Source organism: Tachyglossus aculeatus, chromosome 11 (genome assembly GCF_015852505.1).
Source record: "Tachyglossus aculeatus isolate mTacAcu1 chromosome 11, mTacAcu1.pri, whole genome shotgun sequence".
Classification (NCBI taxonomy): Eukaryota; Metazoa; Chordata; class Mammalia; order Monotremata; family Tachyglossidae; genus Tachyglossus; species Tachyglossus aculeatus.
The window spans coordinates 27,545,938-27,560,249 of NC_052076.1; positions in this window are offsets into that span (position 1 = coordinate 27,545,938).

Here is a 14,312-nt window from a genome sequence, read left to right on the forward strand (position 1 = left end):
TGACTCCAAAGCCCGGGCTCGGGGGCTCACAGTCTTAATCCCCATTTTACAGATGAGGGAACTGAGGCCCAGAGAAGTGAAGTGACTTGCCCAAAGTCACCCAGCTGACAATTGGCGGAGCCGGGATTTGAACCCATGACCTCTGACTCCAAAGCCCGGGCTCTTTCCACTGAGCCACGCTGCTTCTCTGTAACCACATCACCTTGACTCGCTCCCTTTGCTCTTTCCCCCTCTCCCCACCCCACGGCACTTATGTCTATATCTATAATTCTATTTTTATTGATGTCTGTTAACTTGCATTGATGTCTGTCTCACCCTCTCTAGATTGTGAGCCCGCTGTGGGCCGGGATTGTCTCTATTGCTGTACTGTACTTTCCCCAGCACTTAGTCCAGGGCTTTGCACACAATCATATAAATAGGATTAAAAATAAAAAATATCCAGTGGCTACCAATCAATCTGCACATCAGGCAGAAACTCCTCACCCTGGGCTTCAAGGCTGTCCATCACCTCGCCCCCTCCTCCCTCACCTCCCTTCTCTCCTTCTCCAGCCCAGCCCGCACCCTCCGCTCCTCTGCCGCTAATCTCCTCACCATCCCTCGTTCTCGCCTGTCCCGCCATGGACCCCCGGCCCACGTCATCCCCTGGGCCTGGAATGCCCTCCCTCTGCCCATCCGCCAAGCTAGCTCTCTTCCTCCCTTCAAGGCCCTACTGAGAGCTCACCTCCTCCAGGAGGCCTTCCCAGACTGAGCCCCTTCCCTCCTCTCCCCCTCGTCCCCCTCTCCATCCCCCCCATCTTACCTCCTTCCCTTCCCCACAGCACCTGTATATATGTATATATGTTTGTACATATTTATTACTCTATTTATTTATCTATTTTACTTGTACATATCTATTCTATTTATTTTATTTTGTTAGTATGTTTGGTTTTGTTCTCTGTCTCCCCCTTTTAGACTGTGAGCCCACTGTTGGGCAGGGACTGTCTCTATATGTTGCCAATTTGTACTTCCCAAGCGCTTAGTACAGTGCTCTGCACACAGTAAGCGCTCAATAAATACGATTGATGATGATGATTAAATGATTGAATGAATGAACTGGGAAGACTGCCATTTTTCCAATCTTCAAAACCCAGCAGAGTGACCACTCCGGCCAGGTCAGCCGCTCCTCGCTCCGTGCGCCTGTGGGGCTGAGCCCTGAGCAACCCCGGGCCGGGGCTCAGAACTAATGCAAGCCCAAGTGCATCCTTCTCATTCATTCATTCCCTCCCCATCCCCCCCCGCCTTACCTCCTTCCCCTCCCCACAGCACCTGTATATATGTTTGTACAGATTTATTACTCTATTTTACTTGTACATATTTACTATTCTATTTATTTTATTTTGTTAATATGTTTTGTTTTGCTGTCTGTCTCCCCCTTCTAGACTGTGAGCCCGCTGTTGGGTAGCGACCATCTCTATATGTTGCCAACTTGTACTTCCCAAGCGCTTAGTACAGTGCTCTGCACACAGTAAGCACTCAGTAAATACGATTGAATGAATGAATGAATTCAATTGGATTTATTAAGCGCTCACTGTGTGCAGAGCAATCTAAGCGCTTGACTGGTACTTGTTAAGCCTTTACTATGTGCCAAGCACTGTCCTAAGTGCCTGGGTAGATACGAGGTAATCAGGTTGGACACGGTCCCCATCCCCCATGGGGCTCACAGCCTTAACCCCCATTTTACAGATGAGGGAACCGAGGCCTAGAGAAGTGAAGTGACTTGCCCAAGGTCACACAGCAGACATATGGCAGAGCCAAGATTAGGACCCATGACCTTCTGACTCCCAGCCCGGGCTCTATCCACTGTCACACTGCTTCTAGACTGTGAGCTCGTTGTTGGGTAGGGACCGTCTCTATATGTTGCCGACTTGTACTTCCCAAGCGCTTAGTACAGTGCTCTGCACACAGTAAGCGCTCAATAAATACAATTGAATGAATGAATGAATGCTTCTCGAAGCCCTCCGAGGACCCGCTGCCTTCCCCTCTGGGTTGGGAACGGATAATAATAATAACAATGATGTCATTTGTTCATTCATTCAATCGTATTTATTAAGCACTTACTGTGTGCAGAGCACTGTACTAAGTGCTTGGGAAAGTACAATACAACAATAAACAGCGACATACCCTGCCCACAAGTACTGTTAAGTGATTACTGTAATAATAACAATGGCATTTATTAAGTGCTTACTATGTGCCAAGAACTGTTCTAAGCCCTGGGGAGGTTACAGGGTGATCAGGTTGTCCCAAGGGGGCTCACAGTCTTAATCCCCATTTTACAGATGAGGGAACTGAGGTCCAGAGAAGTGAAGTGACTTGCCCAAAGTCACACAGCTGACAATTGGCAGAGCCGGCATTTGAACCCGTGACTTCTGACTCCAAAGCCCATGCTCTTTCCATTGAGCCACGCTGCTTGTCTATATACCAGAAGCAGCGTATAGAGAAGCAGTGTGGCTCAGTAGGAAAGAGCCCGGGCTTTGGAGTCAGAGGTCACGGGTTCAAATCCCGGCTCCGCCACTTGTCAGCTGTGTGACTTTGGGCAAGTCACTTCACTTCTCTGGGCCTCAGTTACCTCATCTGGAAAATGGGGATTAAACCTGTGAGCCCCACGAGGGACAACCTGATCACCTTGTAACCTCCCCAGCGATTAGAACAGTGCTTTGCACATAGTAACTGCTTAATAAATGCCATCATTATTATATGCTATACTGTACTATATATTATGTACCAGACACCGTACTAAGTGCCGGGGGGCTGCTGACTTTGAGGCCGTGCCACCCTCTGGGGGCAGGACCTAGTCCGAGCTGGTGGTGGAGGGGGTAAGAACCAGGGAAAGTGGGGGCGAGGACCGGGGGAAGGAAGACGAGGACTTGGCGAGGGGGGATGAACAGTGGGGCACGGGAGAGGCAGCAACAATCAATCAATCAATCAATCGTATTTATTGAGCGCTTACTGCGTGCACAGCACTGTACCAAGCGCTTGGGAAGTACAAGTTGGCAACACATAGAGATGGTCCCTACCAAACAGTGGGCAGGACCCGGGGAGGGAGGGCGGGCTGGCCTCTGTGGGCATCATCAGCCCCTTCCTTCCTCTCCCCCTCATCCCCCTCTCCATCCCCCCCATCTTGCCTCCTTCCCTTCGCCACAGCACCTGTATATATGTATATATGTTTGTACATATTTATTACTCTATTTATTTTACTTGTACCTATCTATTCTATTTATTTTATTCTGTTAGTATGTTTGGTTTTGTTCTCTGTCTCCCCCTTTTAGACTGTGAGCCCACTTTTGGGTAGGGACTGTCTCTATATGTTGCCAACTTGGACTTCCCAAGCGCTTAGTCCAGTGCTCTGCACACAGTAAGCGCTCAATAAATACGATTGATGATGATGATGATGATGATGATGCTGACGTGCCCAGGGGCCCGCGGCCTGGGGTTTGCAAGGCCCAGATCTCGTAATGATGTGCAAGACGAGGCGGAGGCGGAGGCCAAGGCCAAGGCGGCGGCAGAGAAGGAAGAGGAGGAGGAGGTGGCGGCTCCAGGGCAGGGAAAGCCGCGCACGTGCGTGGGAGCGCATGCTGCGTGCACGTGTGGAGGCATGTGAACGTGTGTGTGTGTATCTGTGTGTCTGTGCAGCACGCGGGCGTGCACACGCCACAGGGTGCCGGGTGCTGGGAGGGAAGCAGCGTGGCTTAGTGGATGGACCATAGGGCATGGGTTCTAAGCCTGGCTCCTCCACTCATCACTTCACTTCTCTGGGCCTCAGTTTACCTCATCTGCAAAATGGGGATTGAGACCGTGAGCCCCATTTGGGACCGGGATTGTGTCCAAACCAATCTGTTTATATCAACCCCAGCGCTTAGTATAGTGCCTGCCACATAGTAAGCGCTTAACAAATACCATAATAATAATAATAATAACTTCACTTACAGAGAAGCAGCGTGGCTCAGTAGGAAAGAGCTTAGTATAGTGCCTGCCACATAGTAAGCGCTTAACAAATACCATAATAATAATAATAATAATAATAATGATAACTTCACTTACAGAGAAGCAGCGTGGCTCAGTAGGAAAGAGCCCGGGCTTTGGAGTCAGAGGTCATGGGTTCAAATCCCAGCTCCGCCAATTATCAGCTGGGTGACTTTGGGCAAGTCACTTCACTTCTCTGGGCCTCAGTTACCTCATCTGGAAAATGGGGATTGAGACTGTGAGCCCACTGTTGGGTAGGGACTGTCTCCATATGTTGCCAACTTGTACTTCCCAGGCACTTAGTACAGTGCTCTGCACACAGTAAGCGCTCAATCAGCGCTTAGAACAGTGCTTTGCACATAGTAAGTGCTTAATAAATGCCATTATTATTATTATAAATACGATTGATTGATTGATTGATTGATGAGGGACAACCTGATAATCTTGTAGCCTCCCCAGCACTTAGAACAGTACTTTGCACATAGTAAGTGCTTCATAAATGCCGTTCACTTCTCAGTGCCTCGGTTATCTCATCTGTAAAATGAGGATTAAGACTGTGAGCCCCACTTGGGGCAACCCGATTACCTTGTATCTACCCAGTGCTTAGAACAGTGCTTGGCGCGCAGTAAGCCCTTAACAAATACCATGGTTATTATTGTTATAAATGAATGAACGCTCTTTGGAATGTGGTCATTTCCGAATGCCTGTAGAGGTCAAGAGAGCAGCGTCCAGCGCAGTCCACGACTGAATAGCCCCGGGTCAAGTGTCTGGACTGTTTGGGAGGCCCGGTAGTGGGGATGGATGCTGTTGGGGGCCGGAAAGGGTCAGGAGAACAATTCAGGCCCAGCGGTGACCTGCACAAACCAGGTAAGGTGGTCAAGGGGAGAAGGAAGACCCCCAAACTGCTGCTCTGGGGCCGGTGCCTTATAATAATAATAATAATAATAATGGCATTTATTAAACACTTACTACTTCTAGACTGTGAGCCCACTGTTGGGTAGGGACCGTCTCTATACGTTGCCAACTTGTACTTCCCAAGCGCTTAGTACAGTGCTCTGCACCCAGTAAGCGCTCAATAAATACGACTGAATGAATGAATGAATGCAAAGCACTGTTCGAAGCGCTGGGGAGGTAACAAGGTGATCAGTTTGTCCCATGTGGGGCTCACAGTCTTAATCCCCATTTTACAGATGAGGTAACAGAGGCACAGAGAAGTGAAGTGACTTGCCCAAAGTCACACAGCTGACAATTGGCGGAGCCGGGATTTGTAAGCCCCATGTGGGACAACGTGATCACCTTATATCCCTACCAGTGCTTACAATAGTGCTTTGCACATAGTAAGCGCTTAACAAATACCATAATTACTAAGTGGTGGGGTGGGTACAAGCCGATCAAATTGGATACAGTCCCTGGGCCCACGTGGGGCTCACAGTCTCAATCCCCATTTCACAGATGAGATAACTGAGGCGCAGAGAAGTGAAGTGACTTGCCCAAGGTCACCCAGCAGACAAGTATGTTCTAGAAAATGGATCCGCAATGAGTGCTCTCCCTAGACAAAACGTGACTTCGTAGCATTTAACTCTAGTTTTAAAAAGCTTCTTGTGTAATACAAATAGATTTCAAAACCTGTTACACCAACGTAGAGAACAGGACAGTGTGAAGAGCTTGTCCTCTAGACTGCAAACTCATTGTGGGCAGGGAAGGTGTCTGTTTGTTGTTGTCGTGTACTCTCCCAAGGGCTTAGTACGCTGCTCTGCACACAGTAAGCGCTCAATAAATATGATTGAATGAAAGGAGCAGAGAGAATGTAAACCCCATTAGAGAAGCAGCATGGCCCAGTGGAAAGAGCCTGGGCTTGGGGGTCAGAGGTCAGGGGTTCTAATCCCAGCTCCGCCACTTGTCAGCTGGGTGACTTTGGGCAAGTCACTTCACTTCTCTGGGCCCTCAGTTCCCTCATCTGCAAAATGGGGATTAAGACTGTGAGCCCCACATGGGACAACCTGATCACCTTGTAACCTCCCGAGGGCTTAGAACAGTGCATTGCACATAGTAAGCGCTTAACAAATACCATCATTAATTATTTAAGTGGCAGCGCCAGAATTAGAGCCATGCAGTTCTGACTCCAGCCTCCAGAGCCACTCGTTCATTCAATCGTAATTACAATAATAATTAGTATTATAGTACTTGCTAAGTGCTTACTAAATTCCAGGCACTGTTCTAAGCGCGGGGGTAGACACAAGCAAATTGGGTTGGACCCAGTCCCTGTCCCACATTGGGCTCACTCCATTCATTCATTCATTCATATTTATTGAGCGCTTACTGTGTACAGAGCACTGTACTAAGCGATTGGGAAGTACAAGTTGGCAACATATCATCATCATCAATCGTATTTATTGAGCGCCTACTATGTGCAGAGCACTGTACTAAGCGCTTGGGAAGTACAAGTTGGCAACATATAGAGACAGTCCCTACCCAACAACGGGCTCACAGTCTAGAAAACTTAATCCCCATTTTTTACCGATGAGCTAACTGAGGCCCAGAGAAGTTAAGTGCCTTGCCCAAGGTCACACAGCAGACAAGTGGCGGAGGCAGGATTAGAGCCCACGACCTTCTGACTCCCAGGCGGTGCTCCATCCACTACACCACGCTGCTTTTTTATTGAGCGCTTACTGTGTGCAGGGCACTATACTGAGCGCAACGGGCCGCAGCCTCTGAGCCTTGGAGCTCTGGATTCACCCCTTCCTGCAGGGGAGGAAGCAGCGTTTCCCACCCACTGCAGCCTGCGGGCTTGAGGAAAATCAACCACTTGCTTGCCGCAGCTCGAGGAATAACGTGCGATGATGATAAGGTCTCATTAGGGTTAATTGTTGTTATTATTGTTATTGCCCCGACTCCCCGGAAAAGCCGCCCGCGGATCTTCCACGACCTGACTCAAAAGGTGAATCCAAGTCTTCTCTGGAAGTCGGAGTCTCCGGCTCCGGGTCCTTCCTGCTCTTCCAAGCATTCATTTGTTCAATCGTATTCACTGAGTGCAGAGCACTGTACTAAGCACTTGGGAGAGTACAAGAGAGAGAAACAGTGTGGCTCAGTGGAAAGTGCACGGCTTTGGAGTCAGAGGTCTTGCGTTCAAATCCCGCCTCCACCAGTTGTCAGTTGTGTGACTTTGGGCAAGTCCATTCATTCATTCCTTCAATCATATTTATTGAGCGCTTACTGTGTGCAGAGCACCGTACTAAGCGCTTGGGAAGTACAAGTTGGCGACATATAGAGGTAGTCCCTACCCAACAACGGGCTCACAGTCTAGAAGGGGGAGACGGACAACTAAACAAAACATGTGGACAGGTGTCAAGTCGTCAGAATAAATAGAATTAAAGCTGAATGCACATCGTTAACAAAATAAATAGAATGGTAAATATGTACAAGAAAAATAGAGTAATAAAACTGTACAAACATATATACAGGTGCTGTGGGGAGCGGAAGGAGGTAGGGCCGGGAGGATGGGGAGGAGGAGAGGAAAAAGGGGGCTTAGTCTGGGAAGGCCTCTTGGAGGAGGCCCAGTGAGGAGGTTAGTGGCACCAGAGTCTCCCCCTTTTAGACTGTGAGCCCACTGTTGGGTAGGGACTGTCTCTATATGTTGCCAATTTGTACTTCCCAAGCGCTTAGTACAGTGCTCTGCACATAGTAAGCACTCAATAAATATGATTGATGATGATGATGACCAGAGGAGTGGAGTGTGCGGGCTGCGATGGAGAGGGAGAGAAAGGAGGTGAGATAGGAAGGGGGCTGTTTTCTTGTGGACCCCTAGCTTCCACCCAGCCGCCCCCACCCCCAGCCCCTGAATCCCATCCAGCAGGCCGGGCCTCTCCCGGGCAGATCCTGGAGGGAATCAATCAATCAATCAATCAATCGTATTTATTGAGCGCTTATTGTGCGCAGAGCACTGTACTAAGCGCCGGGGAAGTACAAGTTGGCAATATATAGAGACAGTCCCTACCCAACAGTGGGGAAGGCAGCCTCTAGGCAGCAAAGCCGGTTGGGTGGGGATGGCTGGTTTCGGGTTGCGCCGCTTGGCACTGGCAGCTGCCTACTTTTAATTAATTCATTCCGATTTTTTATTTTTTAATCATCTCTTAAATCAGCCCTCGTCACACCTCAGGGCACGTGTCCCGCCAATTACAGCAACAATTAAAACGCACTGATTCTTTAATGACTCTGGCCTCCTCCTCTTCAACAACTTCCCACCCGCCCGCCCGGCTAGGGCTCCACTCTTCCGGAATCTCCGGAACTCCTCCAGGATGGACGGACGGAGGGACGGAAGGGCGGATGGACGGGTGGAGCCTAGAGAGGACAGCGGTCTGCAGGCCTGGGGTAGGGGGGATTGGCACCCCAGATTCATCCATTCAATCGTATTTGTTGAGCGCTTACTGTGTGCAGAGCACTGTACTAAGCGCTTGGGAAGTACACGTTGGCAACATGTAGAGACGGTCCCTACCCAACAGTGGGCTCGCAGTCTAGAAGGGGGAGACAGACAACAAAACAAAACATATTAACAAAAATAAAATAAATAGAATAAATATGTACAAATGAAATAGAGTAATAAATACGTACAAACATGTATACATTTATTAAGCACTAGTTATGTGCAAAGCACTGTTCTAAGCACTGGGGAGGTTACAAGGTGATCTGGTTGTCCCACTGGGGGCTCACAGTCTTAATCCCCATTTGACAGATGAGGGAACTGAGGCACAGAAAAGTGACTTGCCCAAAGTCACACAGCTGACAGTTGGCAGAGCCGGGATTTGAACCCATGAACTCTGACTCCAAAGCCCAGGCTGTTTCCACTGAGCCACGCTGCTTCTATGGGCAAAGCACTGTTCTAAACGCTGGGCAGGATACAAGGTGATCAGGTTGTCCCATGTGGGGCTCACGATCTTCACCCCCATTTTACAGATGAGAGGTAACTGAGGCCCAGAGAAGTGAAGTGACTTGCCCAAAGTCACACAGCTGACAATTGGCAGAGCTGGAATTTGAACCCATGACCTCTGACTCCCAAGCCCGGGCTCTTTCCATTGAGCCATGCTGCCTCTCAATGGATCTTCTTAATGGATCTGCTTCTTAATCAATCAATCAATCATATTTATTGAGCGCTTACTATGTGCAGAGCACTGTACTAGGCACTTTGGAAGTCCAAGTTGGCAACATATAGAGACAGTCCCTACCCAACAGTGGGCTCACAGTCTAAAAGGGGGAGACAGAGAACAAAACCAAACATACTAACAAAATAAAATAAATAGAATAGATATGTACAAGTAAAATAGAGTAATAAATATGTACAAACATATATACATATATACAGGTGCTGTGGGGAAGGGAAGGAGGTAAGATGGGGGGGATGGAGTGGGGGGCTTAACAAATGCCATCAGTATTATTATTATTATTAATAGAGACGATGGAATGAATGAAAGAGATGCGAGCCAATCAATCAATCAATCGTATTTATTGAGCGCTTACTGTGTGCAGAGCACTGTACTAAGCGCTTGGGAAGTCCATAATAATAATAATTAGTAGTAGTAGTAGTAATCCCTGTGGGGGAGGGCTGTGGCGAAGATTCAGTGCCATGGTTGATGTCAAAGTGCTTGGGGAAACACAACGCCGGTGGAAGTTGGGGCTGGAAACTTCCCTTTTAGACTGTGAGCCCACTGTTGGGTAGGGACTGTCTCTATACGTTGCCAACTTGGACTTCCCAAGCGCTTAGTCCAGTGCTCTGCACACAGTAAGCGCTCAATAAATACAATTGATTGATTGATTGGAGAAACGTGAGGCTGGAGAAAGGCTGCTTTGGGGGGGACCGTCGCAAATCCTGGGAGGGGGAAAAATGGGCTCAGAGTTGATTGACTGCAAAGTGAGTGGGGGGGCGGGAGGGGGGAGAAGTACAGTGCTCTGCACACAGTAAGCGCTCAATAAATGCGATTGATGATGATGATGATGATGATGAGAAGGAGGGAATTGTAATGAAGATCTCAGCCAGGCCATCCATCCCCGTGAGTGCCGGCTACCTCCGCCTGCAGCTTCTTCCTTTGTTCCTGCAAAAAGGGCAGAGGCCAGAGTAGGAGTTAGAGGTCCAAGCCCCAGCAGCTCAGCTCAACGAGGCCTGGGGGCATTCGGGGGCCCGGGCTTTGGAAGACCCCCGAGAGGACCCGACCCCCGGGCGGATAAAAGGGGGAGGGGGAGGTGCATGGCACATTAATTCAGCGCAGAGCCCCGAGGAGACCCCGAAGAGAGGAAGGGGGAGGAGACCTCTCTGCCTTCCCATTCCTCACTCCAGCTCGGTCCTCTCTTCCTGACCCTCCATCCTTTCCCTCTGGGTGCTCCCATTCTGCTCCCCGGGCTGGGGGCTAACCCCCCCTCGCTGCTGCTCCAGTATTCCCGTGCACGGTGCTCGCACAAGCGCTTAATACGGTGTAAAATGGGGATTAAAACTGTGAGCCCCATGTGGGACAACTTGATCACCTTGTATCCACCCCCAGCGCTTAGAACAGTGCTCTGCACATAGTAAGCGCTTAACAAATGCCATCATTATTATTATTACTATTCTGCACGCGGTAAGCACTCAATAGGAGAAGCAGCGTGGCTCAGTGGAAAAGAGCCCGGGCTTTGGAGTCAAAGGTTGTGGGTTCAAATCCCGGCTCCGCCACTTGTCAGCTGTGTGACTTTGGGCAAGTCACTTCACTTCTCTGGGCCTCCGTTCCCTCATCTGTAAAATGGGGGTGAAGACTGTGAGCCCCACGTGGGACAACCTCATGACCTTGTATCCCCCCCCCAGCGCTTAGAACAGTGCTTTGCACATAGTAAGCGCTTAATAAATGCCATTATAATTATTATTATTATAGTAAATACGACGAATGAAGGGATGAAAAGCCCCCAACCCCGGGCTGCAATGCTGCCCATTGCAAAGGGGGTGTGTGGTGTGTGTGTGAAACCGGCTTTGCAGGGAAAACCAAGTAAAGTGCTCTGCACACAGTAAACATTCAATAAATGCGACTGAATGAATGTTTTGCACGCAGTAAGCGCTCAATAAATGCGACTGAATGAAGGAATGAAAAGCCCCCAACCCCGGGCTGCAATGCTGCCCACTGTAAAGGGGTGTGTGTGTGTGAAACAGGGACAACCAAGTCCAGTGCTCTGCACACAGTAAGCATTCAATAAATGCAACTGAATGAATGTTTTGCAGGCAGAACGCGCTCAATAAATACGGTTGAATGAAAGAATGAAAAGCCCCCATCCCCGGGCTGCAATGCTGCCCATTGAAAAGGGGGTGTGTGGGTGTGCAACTGAGGCTTTGCAGGGACAACCAAGTCCAGTGCTCTGCATACAGAAAGCATTCAATAAATGCGACTGAATGAATGTTTTGCACGCAGTAAGCATTCAATAAATGCGATTGAATGAATGTTTTGCACGCAGTAAGCGCTCAATAATTACGGTTGAATGAAGGAATGAAAAGCTCCCAACCCCGGGCTGCAATGCTGCCCATTGCAAAGGGTGTGTGTGAAACAGGCTTTTCAGGGACAACCAAGTCCAGTGCTCTGCACACAGTAAGCATTCAACACATGCGCCTGAATGAATGTTTTGCACGCAGAAAGCTCTCAATAAATACGACTGAATGAAGGAATAAAACGCCCCCAACCCCAGGCTGCAATGCTGCTCATTGCAAAGGGGGTGTGTGTGGGGAAACAGGCTTTGCAGGGACAACCAAGTCCAGTGGTCTGCAAACAATAAGCATTCAAAAAATACGTTTGAATGAATGTTTTGCACGCAGTAAGCGCTCAATAAATACGGCTGAATGAAAGAATGAAAAGCCCCCAACCCCGGGCTGCAATGCTGCCCATTGCAAAGGGTGTGTGTGTGTGTGTGGGGGCAACTGAGGCTTTGAAGTCCAGTGCTCTGCACAAAGTGAGCATTCAATAAATGCAACTGAATGAATGTTTTGCAGGCAGTATGCGCTCAATAAATACGACTGAATGAAGGAATGAAAAGCCCCAACCCCGGGCTGCAATGCTGCCCATTGCAAAGGGGTGTGTGTGTGTGTGTGTGTGAAACAGGCTTTGCAGGGACAACCAAGTCCAGTGCTCTGCACACAGAAAGCACTCAATAAATGCGACTGAATGAATGTTTTGCACACAGTAGGCGCTCAATAAATACGACTGAATGAAGGAATGAAAAGCCCCCAACCCCGGCCTGTAGTGCTGCCCATTGCAAAAGGGGTGTGTGGTGTGTGTGTGTGTGTGTGTGTGTGAAACAGGCTTTTCAGGGACAACCAAGTCCAGTGGTCTGCTCACAGTAAGCATTCAATAAATGCGACTGAATGAATGTTTTGCACGCAGTAGGCGCTCAATAAATGCGACCGAATGAAGGAATGAAAAGCCCCCAACCCCGGGCTGCAATGCTGCCAATTGCAAAGGGTGTGTGTGTGTGTGTGTGTGTGTGTGTGTGTGTGTGTGTGTGTGTGTGTGTGTGTGTGTGTGTGTGTGTGTGTGTGTGTGTGTGTGAAACAGGCTTTGCAGGGACAACCAAGTCCAATGCTCTGCACACAGTAAGCATTCAATAAATGCGACTGAATGAATGTTTTGCACGCAGTAAGCGCTCAATAAATACGGTTGAATGAAGGTTGGGCTGCAATGCTGCCCATTACAAAGGGGGTGTGTGGTGTGTGTGTGAAACAGGCTTTGCAGGGACAACCAAGTCCAGTGCTCTGCACACAGTAAGCATTCAATAAATGCGACTGAATGAATGTTTTGCAGGCAGAAAGCGCTCAATAAATGCGACTGAACGAAGGAATGAAAAGCCCTCAACCCCGGGCTGCAATGCTGCCAATTGCAAAGGGGGGTGTGTGTGTGGTGTGTGTGAAACAGGCTTTGCAGGGACAACCAAGTCCAATGCTCTGCACACAGTAAGCATTCAATAAATGCGATTGAATGAATGTTTTGCACGCAGTAAACGCTCAATAAATACGGTTGAATGAAGGAATGAAAAGCCCCCAACCCCGGGCTGCAATGCTGCCCACTGCCAAGGGGTGTGTGTGTGTGTGTGTGTGAAACAGGCTTTGCAAGGACAACCAAGTCCAGTGCTCTGCACACAGTAAGCATTCAATGAATGCGACTGAATGAATGTTTTGCACGCAGTAAGCACTCAGTAAATACGACTGAATGAAGGAATGAAAAGCCCCCAACCCCGGGCTGCAATGCTGCCCATTGCCAAGGGGTGTGTGTGTGTGTGTGTGAAACAGGCTTTGCAAGGACAACCAAGTCCAGTGCTCTGCACACAGAAAGCATTCAACAAATGCTACTGAATGAATGGTTTGCACGCAGTAAGCGCTCAGTAAATGCGACTGAACGAAGGAATGAAAGCCCCCAACCCGGGGCTGCAATGCTGCCCATCGCAAAGGGGGTGTGTGTGTGTGGGGCAACTGAGGCTTTGCAGGGACAACCAAGTCCAGTGCTCTGCACACAGTAAGCATTCAATAAATGCGACTGAATGAATGTTTTGCACGCAGTAATTGCTCAATAAATACGACTGAACGAAGGAATGAAAAGCCCCCAACCCCGGGCTGCAATGCTGCCCATTGCAAAGGGGGTGTGTGGGGGGAAACTGAGGCATTGCAGGGGCAACCTAGGCCTGCAAAGCCCTTCACCCCTTTCTAACCCCCCCATACCGGCCCCTCCGCTGAATCCCCCCCCCCGCCCCGAGGGTGGTGCGCATGCGCGTCGCTCACCCGCGCGCCCCCCCCCCCCTTACCTGGTGGTTGATCCGCGGCCGGGGCTCGGGCGCGCGCCCGGAGGGGGGGGTACGCATGCGCATGCGCGTCAACGCCGGGGAGGCGAAAGGAGGGAGGGAGTCGGGAGCGCTCGCTAGCGCAGGGGGGCGCGCGTGGGCGCGCCCCCGATTTCTGGCTGGCTGGCCTCGGGGGCGCGCGTGGGCGCGCCCCCGACTTCTCGCTCGCTCGCTCGTCGCTCGCTCGCTCTTCCTCCCCCCCCCCCCCACACCCCGTGGTCGTCGTCGTCGTCGTCTTCCTCCTGCTGCTGCTGCCGCCGTCCCCGGCTGGCCCTGGCCGCCGCCGCCGCCGCCTCCTCCTCCTCCTCCCCCGCCGGCCCCCGCTCGCCCTCGCGCGCTCGGAAGGGAGTCGCGAGACGTCGGAGCGGCGGCCACGTAGCGCTGCGGCGGCGGCGGCGGCGGCGGCGGCCGGGCCCGGCCTGAGGGGACCGGGCCTGAGGAGAGGAGAAGGAGGAGGAGGAGGAGGCCCGGCCTGAGGGGAAGCC